Raw genomic sequence first — 13061 nt, 5'->3', positions numbered from 1 at the left:
GATTTATTTTGGCTCATGGTTTTGGAGCAGAACAGTTAGTTCATGGTTATTTGGCTCTGTGTTTCTTGTCCTGTTATGAGACTGAACATCGTAGAGATAGTTGTGTGGTATGAGAGCTTCTTCATCTCATGATGGATAGGAAGCAGAGAATGGACCAGAGATAAATTACTTCCAAGGAATTTCCCCAAGGGACTGGCCTACTTCCTTCAGCAAAATCCTAGCTCCTAAAGTTTCCATAATATCCCCAAATAGTGGCACCAATGAGGGACCAAGCTCCCAATACACGAGCCTGTGGGGGGCCTTTCACATTCTAATCATAACAAGAGGTTATAAACAAGTTTTACAATTGTTTGGTGTGTATAAATAACCTTTAGGTGAAGGCTAATGAGTGTGAGTGCTGAATCCCATGGTAACAGTACATTTAGTTTTGTAAGAAACAGCTGCTCTCTTCCAAAGTGGCAATATCACTTTGCATTCACATTGATGGCAAAGGAGAGCTCTTGTGGCTCCGTGCCCTTACCAGCATTTGGTGATATCAGAATGTTAAGATTTGGTCTGTTCCAGTAGGTATGTAGTGGTATCTTGCTGTTATTTTAATTTGTGTTTCTCTGAGGACATATGATTTGGAATATCCTTTGACATGGTTATTTTCCACTCATATATCTGTTTTTTGATAAAGGTGTTTTTTTTTTTTTTGGTTAGAGTTTTTGGCCCATTTTAAAAATTGGGCTATTCATGTTCTCATTGTTGAATTTTAAGAATATTTAGATTTTAGACAAAGCCTTCCTTTACCTCATACATCTTGGCAAATATTTTCTTCCAGTTTGTGGCCTGACTTTGAACCACCATCCTCAGATCTCAGCCTCCCAAGTAGCTAAGATTACCGTGTGAGCCACCAGTGACTGGCTGGACTTCTTATTTTTTGACAATGTAGTTTATGTATTTTTTGAGTTATGCATAATCACATTTTAGGAAGAAAAAAGAACAAAAGGCAAGCAACACAAAAGGAATCAGGTATAGCCGGGCACTGGTGGCTTATGTCTATAATCCTAGCTATTCAGGAGGCTGAGATTTGAGGATCATGGTTCAAAGCCAATCCCGGGCAGGAAAGACAGTGAGACTCTTATCTCCAATAAACCACTCAGAAAACCAGAAGTGGCACAGTGGTTCAAGTGGTAGAGCGCTAGCCTTGAGCTGAAGAGCTGAGGCCCAGAGTTCAAGCCCCATGACCAACAAAAAAAAAAAAAAAAAAGAAAAAAGAGAAAAGAAAAAGGGAATCATGTATAATAATATTAATGTCATTAATATTAATGACATGAAATAGAATCCAAAGGAAAGGGCTTAAATGGAAAAGAAAGGCGGTTCTATGTATAGTGTACAAATCACTCAGATATAGTAGTCCCCAGCAGACAGAAATACATAAAATGAATGACTGTAACTTTGTTCCAGTGTAAATATATTTGATGTGAAGACCTGACATGGCTGACTTCTGATAGAAAACCTTGGGAAAACATAGTTAAATTTAATTGTTAAAAGCATGCATAATGTTGTACCCAACCACAGAAAAGACATATGACATGTGCATCCAGGGAAACTGATCATTTGTTTTTGCTAGAAACAAAACCTTGGCAACTAAGCTACTCCCTAATAGGACCAAGTCTGCAGTACCACATCTGAGCCCTTTGAAAGCTCCATCCATGCCGTGTCTAAATAAAACATTTTCCACTTTCTACCACCACACCGCACATCCCCTCCCACTGCTGATCCATGGGGTGTTCATAACAGGTTAGCAATGAATCTGCTGGGTGGATATCTTCACTGCTTCTATCTTCTTGTGTTGATGCTTCAGCTTCCCAATCTGAGGTGGAGAGGACACAGTTGGATGGTGAAAGAGGAGAACAAATAGTTTGTTCTTATTTCCATGCATTTATTTATTTGTTTATATTTTGAGAATCAACTTCATTCTGGGTATGTGAGAGGGTGTGTGTGGCAGAGATGATGTGGATATAAATGGTGTTTTGGGCAGTGGAGAGGCATGAAGGGATGCTAGAAAGCCCTAGCCTCCTGCAGTTTAGCAGTCATTTCCTCTGTGGAGCCAGCTCCAGGCAGAGCTCTTATTCCCCATGTTCCTGGTGACAGTCTTGGTCACACACATGGCTTGTCACAGTCTCTCCATAAACACTGAGAGATCCAGAAGTGAAGTATCCTCAGAATGGTTTAGGGATGGGAATTCTGAGGAGGTAGACATCACTTTTTGGGTAGAGGCTACAGAGAAGGCTTTTGTTGGGTGCAATTTGGCCAGGCCATGGGGCTGGAATACAGGGAAGCAGTGGTAAGAAGACACAGTGGAGCGAAACTGTGGGGGTAGATTAAGGACTGTCTATGCATGTGCAAATAACATGGTGAAACCTTTGAACTATTTGCATACACCAAAAAAAGTGATAGGAATGTAAAACTGATCTTGTCTAGGGCGAGGTATTAGTTAGAGGGGAAAGGTCAGTAGAGGGGGTGAAGGAGGGTGAATATAGTCAAATACTTTATGTACATGTGTGAATATGGAACAATGAAGTTCATTGAAGTTGGTCTGGAAAGGGGAATGAAGGAGAGTGTTGGATGCAGTGAGTCTATTTAGGGTACATTGTATTCATGCATGGATAGATTGAAATGAAACCTTGTACAAATGAATGATGCTAATACAAATGTAGGACAAGTCAGGCACTGGCTCATGCCTGTAATCCTAGCTGCTCGGGAGGCTGAGATCTGAGGATTGCAGTTCAAAGTCAGCCCCGACAGGAAAGCCTCTGAGACTCCTATCTCCAATAAACACCCCAGGAAACCAGAAGTGGTGGTTTGAAACCAGCCAGGGCAGGAAAGTCTGTGAGACTTATGTCCAATTAATCATAGAAAAAGCCGAAGTGGTGTTATGGTTCAAGTGGTAGAGTGCTCGCCTTGAGCAAAAGGAGCTCAGGGACAGTACCTTGGCCCAGAGTTCAAGTCCCAGAACTGTGAAAAAGGAGAAGAAAGAAAGAAGAGAAGGAGGAGGAGAAGGAAGAGGAGGAAGAGGAGGAGGAGAAGGAGGAGGAGGAGGAGGAAGAATTAGAAGAAGAAGAAGAAGAAGAGAAAGAAGATGATGATGACCTGTTTGGTTAGATGAAAGGTGGCTGTTGGGGTGTGGCTAGATGTAATTTCATGTCAGTGGAAGCAGCTTCTGGGACAAGTGCAGTCAGTGGAACCACCAAGATATCTTAACTCAGTATCTCCAGTTGTGTAGAACTTCTGAGACACAATTTGTCCTGCAAGAATGAGCACCCCCAGTGCCAGGACCAGTTCAAAATTATACTGTAGAGTGTTGGATCCGCTGATCGCCATGAACAGAGAAACCTCTGAGCCCGGAGCCTGCACAAAGATCCCACCCCCCCTCACTCTCCAAGCACAGGGGCTCCATCCCGCCTAACCCACTCGGCCCCACGGTGGGAACCCCAGAACTACACGGGCCAGAGTAGAAGACCTGCAAGTTACTGGTGCTGATCCTGAGAGCGCAAATAGAGACAAACCCCAGTGCTCAGAACCTGCACGGAGACCTCTCCCCGACCCCTTGGCCAGAGGCCGGAGGCCCATCCAGTGGTGCAGAACCGAACAGCAGAGGAGAGACAGAGGAGAAACACAGAGCCACCACCGCCTGGCCCAGCCCACAACCATCTCAACTGAACTCTGCAGCAGCAACCAGCAACCTACATCACACAGAAACAACAACTAGCTCCAGGGTGAGTACCCTGCAGGGGACAGTGTATCCCTCAAGGGAGACCAGAGCTGGTGGGAATCCCCAGACCCTGACCCAGATCCCCTACCCCAACACCCGGACCACAGGACCCACTAAAACTGGGAACTGTTCGAGAGCTCCACCAGTCTATGGAGCACATCCAGCTGGCCAGGCTAGAGCAGGAGCGCCCCTGGAAGGGAGCTTAAATGCCCAAGCCAGGAGCAGCGCCCCTGGGTCACAACAGACAACAGTGGAAGAAATTTGAACTGTGTACTCCAGGCTGCGTAACCCAGGCGGGATACGCAGCAGCATGGATACAACTGGCATGCCCCAGGCTGGGGGGCCAAGACCAGGCCTGGGGATCCGGTGCCTGAGCAGCACAACCAACTCCTCCCAATTGAAGTCAGAAGCTGAGCATATGCCTCAGCAGAGGGGGGGGGAACAGGGAACTGCACCCCCTGGGAATCATGCCTGTGACAGCAAAAGACCAGGGTGTCCAAGGCAAGAGAACCAGAAGCCCAAACCCCACCAGAACCCGACCCATATATCCCAGGCCAGGAATTGGACAACTCAGGCCGCCAGCACCTGATAATAGTCAGGCGCTCAGACTGGTAAGGTGGCTCAGCGGTAGAATGCTTGTCTTGTGTGCATGAGGCCCTGGATCTGATTCCTCAGCACCACATAAGCAGAAAGGGCCAGAAGTGGTGCTGTGGCTCAAATAGTAGGCTGCCAGCCTTGAGCTGAAGAGCTGAGGAACAGCGCCCAGGCCCAGAGTTCAGGCCCACAACTGGCAAAAAAATAAAAAAATAAAAAAAATCAGTAGCCCATAGCAGACTCCAGGAACTGGGAGAGTACATTCAGCAATTCGATCTCGCCAAGAGCACCTGTAGGAGTAAACAGGAGCAGTCTAGGCCCCTCAACTCTTCTAAAGGTGGGAACTGCCAGTGATCTACAGCAGAGAGCCGAGAGCCCTACGTGGGTCAGACCAGCAGCTGGAGGTCAGCCCCAACAGAACCAAGACCAGGTACAGACTCTCTCTGCCAGCCCAGAAACAGGAACCAAGCAAAGACAGACACCTATTGACCAAAACAAAATTTCACATTAGTCTTCAATAATCCCTGAATCCCCATGTGAAAATCACAGAGAAAAATTACAAGGTTTATCAACACCCAGGATAGCAAGTTACCCCCCAAATCCAGCAGCCACCCAGGGGAGAGCCCCAGTGGGAGCAAGGCAGGAATGGAAGACAAAAGCTACATCCAAGAGATGCTGGAGACAATGACTCAAGAATTAAAGCAAGAAACTGACCAGAAATTTAAAGAACACAGGGACAAAATATCGAAAGAGATTCAGGGTCTCAAACAGGAGGTACACTCAAAAATAGAGGCAGGACACTTCTCACAAAGGGGTGAGATTAGTACTTTGAGAACCAACATCGAATCAATAAATGAGTCCATTTCCTCCATGCAAACTACAATGGAAGCCATAGTTAAAAGAGTGAACAAAATGGAATGTAGAGTGGCAGATACAGAAGACAGAATACACCAACTGGACCAAAAAATCACAGATATGGAAAAATTACTTAAATTATGCCAAAGGGAAATACAAGAGCAAGCGGATAGTGCCAAGAAATTTAACCTTCATGTAATTGGAGTGGACGAAGGTGAGGAGTATCAAAACAAGGGAATGCAACACCTATTCAACAAGATTATCAGTGAAAATTTCCCCCATCTTAAAAAAGATCATATTACCTACATAACAGAAGCATATAGAACACCTAACAAGCAGGATCCCAGGAGAAACATTTCTAGATACATTATACTAAAAATGATAGATCTGAATAATATGAAAACAATTTTGCATGCAGCAAAAATGAAGAAGGAGCTATACTACAATGAGAAAAAAAATAGAATCACTGCAGATCTCTCCACACAGATACTGAATGCAAGAAAGGCCTGGGAAAGCACCATATGAGCCCTGAGAACCAATAACTGCCAACCCAGACTGATATACACAGCAAAGCTAGCATTCACATTCGATGGAGAACTGAAAATTTTAATAGTAAAGAAAAACTAAATGAATACATAAACATTAAGCCAGCATTACAAAGAATACTAAGAGGGGGAACACAACCTGAAGAAAGCAACCAGGAATGGGGACCCGCACCAGACAGGAATTAATAGAAGTCTAACGTAGTAAGCACAGGAGGAAAGATAAGAAGAAAAACTTAGGAAAACAGGGAATGACAGGAACCACTATGCATCTTTCTATATTATACCTAAATATTAACGGTCTTAATTCACCAATAAAAAGAAAAAGAACTGCAAATTGGATCAGAAAACATGACCCATCCATCTGTTGCCTTCAGGAGACCCACTTCTCAGCCAAACACACAAACAAACTCAGAGTGAAGGGTTGGAAAAGGATCTACCAATCAAATGCCCCCAGTAAGAAAGCAGGAGTAGCTATCCTGATATCTGACAAAATAAACTTTTCATTAAAATCAATACAAAAAGACAAGGAAGGACACTACATATTAATACAGGGAACAATCCAAGAGGAAATTACCATTATTAACTTATACTCCCTAAACATTGGAGCACCCAAATATGTTAAGCAAATACTCTCAAACTTACAGAATAAAATAGATCCCAATACGATAATACTAGGAAACTTTAACACTCCACTCTCACCAAAGGACAGTTCTACCAAGAAGATTGGCAAAGAAGCTACCGAATTAAGTGAGGCCATACTTCAAGTGGAACTAACTGACATCTATTGAGTATTTCACCCTAAAACAACACAGTACCCATTTTTCTCAGCAGCTCATGGAACTTTCTCCAAAATAGACCATATCATAGTTCATGCAAGGAACTTAAGCAAATATAAGGGGATTGACATAATCCCCTGTATCCTATCTGACCACAGTGGAATCATGCTATTTCTTAATAACAAAGCATACTGCAGAAATTACTCAAATACATGGAAACTGAACAACATACTTCTAAGCAACACCTGGGTAACAAGAAATTAGAGAAGAAATTTAAAAGTTCCTACAATTCAATGAAAATGAAGACACATCACAAAGAAACTTGTGGGACAGAGCAAAGGCAGTCCTGAGGGGCAAATTTATCGCTCTCAGTGCCCACATCAAGAAAATAGAGACAGACCAAGTAAATAATCTCATGTTGCAATTAAAACAGCTAGAAAAACATGAAAAAAATGGAACCTAAAGTTACTAGACAGAGCCAGATAATCAAATTAAGAGTGGAAATTAATGAGATAGAGAATAGGAAAATTATAGATAAAATTAATAAAACAAAAAACTGGTTCTTTGAAAAAATAAATAAAATTGATAGACCTTTGGCAAGATTAATTAAGAAGAGAGGAAATCCAAATTAACAAGATCAGGGATGCCATGGGAAAAATCACAACAAGTACCCAAGATGTCCAAACAATTATAAAGGACTATTTTCAAAAGTTATATGCTCTAAAGAAAGAAAACCTGGCAGAAATGGATGCATTTTTAGAGAAATACAAGTTGCCCAAACTGAGCAAAGAAGAAGTAAATCAATTAAATAAACCAGTATCTTACAACGAGATACAGGAAGCAATCAGAAGTCTTCCAACAAGGAAAAGCCTAGGACCAGATGGATTCACAGCAGAATTCTATAAGACCTTTAAAGAAGAACGAATACACATACTACTCAAGCTCTTCAGAGAAGCAGAGAAGGAGGGAGCTCTCCCAAACTCATTCTACGATGCCAATATCACACTCATCCCCAAACCAGGCAAAGACCCAAGTAAAAAAGAGAATTACAGACCAATCTCCTTGATGAACACAGATGCAAAGATCCTTAACAAAATTCTAGCTAACAGAATCCAGAAACACATAAAAAAACATACACTACGACCAGGTAGGCTTCATCCCAGAGATGCAGGGATGGTTTAACATACGTAAATCAATAAATGTAATCCAACACATCAACAGAGCCAAGGTCAAGAATCACATGATTATCTCCACAGATGTACAAAAGGCTTTTGATAAAATACAACATTCATTCATGTTAAAAGCTCTGGAATAGAAGGAATAGAAGGAACATTCCTTAAAACAATAAAAGCCATATATGACACACCAATAGCCAATATTATACTTAATAGGGAAAAACTTCAACCTATCTCCTAAAATCAGGAACAAGACAAGGATGCCCAATGTCTCCACTACTCTTCAATATAGTCCTGGAACCCTTAGCCAGGGCAATAAGGCAAGAAAAGAAACATTAAAGGGATCTGTATAGGGAGGAAGAAGTTAAACTATCCCTTTTTGCAGATGACGTGATACTATACCTTCATGATCCCCAAAACTCCATCCCCAAACTCTTAGAAATTATAAATCACTTCAGCAAAGTAGCAGGATACAAAATCAACCCACAAAAATCAGTTGCCTTCCTGTACACTGACAATGCACAAGCAGAAAAGGAAATAAAGGAAGCAACCTCATTCACAATAACCCCCGCCCCAAATAAAATATTTAGGAATTAACCTAACCAAAGATGTAAAAGAACTATTTAACAAAAACTATAGAAACTTAAAGAAAGAAATTACAGAAGACACTACGAAATGGAAAGACCTTCCATGCTCTTGGATAGGCAGACTTAATATAGTAAAAATGGCAATACTGCTAAAATTAATATACAAATTCAATGTAATTCCCATTAAAATCCCAATGATGTACATTTCTGAAATACGGAAAACAGTCCAAAAATTCATATGGAACAACAAAAGACCTAGAATAGCCAAAACAATTCTAGGCAAAAAAGACAATATGAGGGATCTCGATGCTGGACTTCAAACTCTACTATAGAGCCATAATAACAAAGACAGCAGGGTACTGGCACAAAAACAGACCCGAAGACCAATGGAATAGAATAGAAGATCCAGAAATAAAAACCACACGCCTACAGTCAGCTGATATTTGACCAAGGAGCCAAAGACATACAATGGAAGAAACACAGCCTCTTCAACCACTGGTGCTGGAAAAACTAGGCGGCCACATGCAGAAAACTAAAAGTGGACCCCAGCCTATCACCATGCACCAACATCAACTCAAAATGGATTAAAGACCTTAACATCAAACCCGAATCTCTGAAACTACTGCAGGACAGAGTAGGAGAGACACTTGAACTTATAGGCACAGGCAGGAACTTCCTGAACAGAGTCCCAACATCACAACAAATTGGAGAGAGACTTGACAAATGGGACTACCTTAAAATAAAAAGTTTCTGCATAGCTAAAACTATAGCAACCAAGCTAGAAAGACAACCAACTAATTGGGAAAAAAATATTTACCAGCAGTATATCAGACAAGGGGTTAATATCCAGTCTATACAGGGAACTCAAGAAACTAATCCCTCCCAAACCTAACACACCAATTACTAAATGGGCAAGGGAACTAAAGAGAGACTTCTCAGAAGAAGAGATAAAAATGGCAAAGAAAGGGCTGGGAAGGTGGCTCAGTGGTAGAGCACTTGCCTTGCATGCCTGAGGCCCTGGGTTCGATTCCTCAGTACCACATAAGCAAAAAGAAAAAAGCCAGAAGTGGTGCTGTGGCTCAAGTGGTAGAGCGCTAGCCTTGAGCTGAAGAGCTGAGGGACAGCACCCAGGCCCAGAGTTCAGGCCCCACAACCAGACCAAAAACAAACAAACAAAAAATGGCAAAGAAACACATGAGGAAATGTTCACCATCCCTGGTTGTAAAGGAAATGCAAATAAAGACAACCCTGAGATACCACCTTACCCCAGTCAGAATGGCCCACATCCTCAAGTCAGCCAACGACAAATGCTGGAGGGGATGTGGAGAAAGAGGAACCCTATTACACTGCTGGTGGGAATGTACACTTACACAACCACTTTGGAAAGCAGTCTGGAGGGTCTTCAGAAAGCTAAATATTGACCTCCCTTATGACCCAGTCATACCACTTCTAGGCATCTATCCTGAACAACAGGATACAAGGACACATACACCTCCATGTTTATTGCAGCACTGTTCACAATAGCCAGGATATGGAAACAACCCAGCTGTCCCACCACAGATGAATGGATCCAAAAATTGTGGTATCTATACACAATGGAATATTATACAGCCATTAGAAAGAACAAAATAATGGCATATTCAGGGAAATGGATGGAGCTAGAAGAAATCATGTTGAGCGAAGTAAGCCAAGTGCAAAGAGACAAATGGCACATGGTCTCCCTGATAAGTGGATGTTAAATCCAAAATGTTAGGTGATATGACAAAATTAACAGGACTTAAGAAACAAAGGACTTCCACTCATCTGGTCGAATCCCTATTAAATAACCCCATGCTGCTGATCACATCTATGGTATATATGTGCACACCAGAGGGAAACCAGGAGGACGACACAGAACTTGAAGGAATCAGGGAAAAACATACAACAGCGGGACCCATCAGCTGTACTGCACATTGACCAAAATGAACTAAACAACACAATGGCAGCGATGGGAGGGAGGGAACAAGTGGGAAAGAGGGAACAGCTGATGCTATGCAAAACAAGAGAAATGTACATATCACCCAATGTGGGAGAAATAACTGTATTGCAAAGCTCATAGAACTCATAACTGTTATAGACCATGATAAAAAAAGAAATAAACAATAAAAATAGGGGTAAAAAAAAAGAACCCAATCAGTAAAGAGAAAGCAGCAGAGCAGAAAGGGGAAGAGTAAGATACATGGCTCAGTATGCAGAGAAACAAACAATCACAAAAGTACGTTTGTAAATCTGGAGTTTAGAACAGACTTTCTTATTAGTACAGAACAGATTTCTATGTCAACAGATTATATATATATATATATACATATAAATATATATACATATATATACACATATAAATAAATAAATATATATATACACTATATATATATATATATATATATATATATATATATATATATATACATATAATGGATAAGCAAGTTGTAGGGTACCAAAATCAAGTACAGTGACAACAGGGGATATACCATAGGGGGAAAAAAAGACAAAAGAAAAACAAAAAAATCACATAGTACATTAAAAACAACAGCGACAAAGAAAAACCTTTTGTGCCTATATCTTAGGGTTCATTTCACTTAGTATCATCTTATATGGTCATATGTACATAGCTTTTGAGCTATGTACATATTTACATATGTACGCTGCTGGTGTACATTCCCACCAGCAGTGTAATAGGGTTCCTATTTCTCCGCATCCCCTCCAGCATTTGTCATTGGCTGACTTTAGGATGTGGGCCATTCTGACTGGGGTAAGGTGGTATCTCAGGGTTGTCTTTATTCACATTTCCTTCACAACCAGGGATGATGAACATTTCCTCATGTGTTTCTTTGCCATTTTTATCTCTTCTTCTGAGAAGTCTTTCTTTAGTTCCCTTGCCCATTTAGTAATTGGCTTGTTAGGTTTGGGAGGGATTAGTTTCTTGAGTTCCCTGTATATATATAATATATATATTATATATATAATGGAATTCTATGCTTCTATCAGAAAGAATCACACTACCCCATTTGTTAGGAAATGGAAAGACTTAGAAAACATCATATTAAGTGATGCAAGCCAGATCCAAAGAAATATAGATCCCATGGTTTCCCTTATTTGTAATAGTTAGTATACATTTAGAATAATCTTATCAGATGAGCAGAAATGCTCAAAAACTATGTACATATGACCATAAGATGATACTAAGTGAAATGAACCCCAAGATATAGGCACAAAAGGTTTTTCTTTGTCGCTGTTGTTTTAAATGTACTATGTGATTTTGTTTGTTTGTTTCTTTTGTCTTTTTTTCCCCCTATGGTATATCCCCTGTTGTCACTGTACTTGATTTTGGTACCCTACAACTTGCTTATCCATTTATCTAATTTGGGGAGGGGAAAGGGAATAATAAAATGCTGAAACAAGGGAAAAAAACCAAAAAACCAAAAAACCAAAATTATACTGTAAATAAGGCCCCCCAGGGCTTCCACCAGCCTGTATCCACCCCCATGGCTCGGGATGTACTCCTGTCCTTCTAGAGTGACTTTGCTAGCCAAGCCACCTGGGTTCAGTTAAAGTGATTGTCATAGTTCACATTTCTTGTGTGGAGTATCTGACTCATGATTTGGGGAGAGTCTCAGGAGACTCAATTAACTTTTGACCTAACCCAACTTGTTTGTTCTGCCAGTAACCACCCAAATCCATTGTAGGCCCCATAGCAGGAACGGCAGTGACTGTTCTCACATTAAAGGAAACATGTGCTGTTCTGTTGCAGCTGCTGTTGAAGTTCCTCAGGGTGCTCTTGCTTGGAGGAAAGGAGGAGACATTCTCCTGAGAGTGAGGGAAAAACACCTTCTCTCAGATTCCCAGACCAGCTGGAGACTTTGCCATACAGACAGATGGGCTTATTTTCCCTGGCAGACTTCTGGTGGTAGAGAGAGGGAGGCAGCTATCTACATACCCAAAACTTTGTCTATGGGTGGATCTCAGAAGCTGTAGGAGCCCAGTTTGGAAACAGGTTAGACTGGGACTGGCTTAGAATAAGGAAAAGGCATAGACAGCAGAGAGTGACAGCAATGTAATTTAGGATTATATTGCTATCACAAATGGAAACGGCCTTTTGGAGGGGTATTTGAGATCTTCCTTGGGTGTTGCCGCCCAGTGCGGGCAGCAGTTGATCCCTTGGAGGGCCGGGAGGGTTGTTTTCTGGTGTGGTACTCTTTACTTAGGTGTGGCGGATCCACAGTGTGGCACATGCAAGTTTGAAGGAAGTGTGAGCAGTGAAGAATAGTGCACTTTTCGATTACTGTACTTGGGCTCTAGTCTGTCTGTCTGTCTGTCTCTCTTAAAAAGAACATTAGCATTTAATGAGCCTCCTTCTTTATGTCTTTAAGCCACCAGGACACAGGTTCCCTAACATCCTCAATTTTCTCCTCAGCTCTTTTGCGAAGAATCTGGCCTTCTTGATAACAGGCTACTTAGCCAGCTTCCCCTTCCTGAGGACTCTGTAGTAACCCTAGAGAGAAAAGGATTTACAATATACTACAATACACGCAGCAGGTATCAACCCTTTAAGGGTGATGAGGAAACAGGCCTGCCAGCCAAAACTCCCTAGGATCTGTGGAAGCAAGTTTCTGATTGAGGCACTAATGGGGGCACTGGCTGACCTCACTAGTGAATCAAGGCCAGCAGATTCTCTCCAAGAATGCTAGCATACCAGCACAAGTGCAGTATCAGGATGTGACTCTAGTCTCGGC

The 13061-nt window shown here is 41.7% G+C and overlaps 1 non-coding gene across 1 annotated transcript; it reads right to left on the bottom strand.

The window, feature by feature from the left end:
- Positions 1–12930: 12930 nt before the first annotated feature.
- On the bottom strand, positions 12931–13061 carry LOC138821645 (small nucleolar RNA SNORA3/SNORA45 family). The gene has a single exon (XR_011370171.1). It is a non-coding gene; the product is annotated as a small nucleolar RNA SNORA3/SNORA45 family (small nucleolar RNA).

The sequence above is a fragment of the Dipodomys merriami genome, unplaced genomic scaffold, assembly GCF_024711535.1.
Source record: "Dipodomys merriami isolate MVZ:Mamm:240054 unplaced genomic scaffold, mDipMer1.0.p SCAF_92, whole genome shotgun sequence".
NCBI lineage: Eukaryota > Metazoa > Chordata > Mammalia > Rodentia > Heteromyidae > Dipodomys > Dipodomys merriami.
This window is presented reverse-complemented; position numbering and strand designations above follow the sequence as displayed.